Below are 984 nucleotides of genomic sequence, written 5' to 3'. Positions count from 1 at the left end.
GCCTTTTCAGTTTTAGAAAAAACAAAAGAAAATGATGGAAATGTCAATAAAAATAAAATAAAATAAGTTTCCCATGTGATATGTGGTCTAGTTGTTGGGAAAATTTACAAATATGAATTTCGACTTTATTTACAAAATCTCTCTGGAATTTGTAAAATGGGCATAACTTTTGCATACGAACTCGGATTAAAAAGTTTTTATATGAAAAATCATCTACTCGAAAAGTTACATTCGATGGAGACCGCCTACGGCCTGTTTGCAAATTTGTAGAATCCTCAAATTCCAAAAGGAAAAAAGTTATGCTCAAATTTTAGTTTTTTTAAATTTTCAGTAAATCTGGTCAAACTATGGTCAAACTACTTATTCAAGAAGTATTAGTGTTACTAAATAATTATTCAAGAATATTAGTGTTATTAAATAATTATTTCACCTTTTTTGAATTTTGGTCAAATCTGGTCAAACTATGGTCAAACTACTTATTCAAGAAATATTAGTGTTACTAAAAAATTATTGTTTTTTAGAACAATAGTTTCAAACTCAAACAGTGAAATATGTGACTTCATGCTCAAGCTAAATTCCTGAGGGTTAATAGGATTGACATCTTACTATTGTCGGGAAAACAACAAGTGCAGACTTGGAAACGAGGGAGAATAGAACCCGGAAGTTAAGCATGCTCAGGCTGGAGTAGTGAGAGGATGGGTGACCGTTCGGGAAGTTAGATGATTTGGAATGATGAGGGGTGATTAGAGATTAAATTGAGCAGTGATGAGGGGTGATTAGAGATTAGAGGTTAAAATAATTCAGAAATTTGAAAATAAAAAAAATTCAAAGAAATATTTCAAAAAAAAAATTCAAAAAAATATCAGAAAATTTCCTTTAGTACCGGTTGGTGTTACCAACTGGGACTAAAGGCCCTTTTTCTACCAGTGATAGCATATATGATAAGCAGTATTAGCTAGGTAGTCTAACAGCCACACATATATA

This window comes from Triticum dicoccoides, chromosome 5A, assembly GCF_002162155.2.
Source record: "Triticum dicoccoides isolate Atlit2015 ecotype Zavitan chromosome 5A, WEW_v2.0, whole genome shotgun sequence".
Classification (NCBI taxonomy): Eukaryota; Viridiplantae; Streptophyta; class Magnoliopsida; order Poales; family Poaceae; genus Triticum; species Triticum dicoccoides.
Note: the sequence above shows the minus strand (reverse complement) of the source record.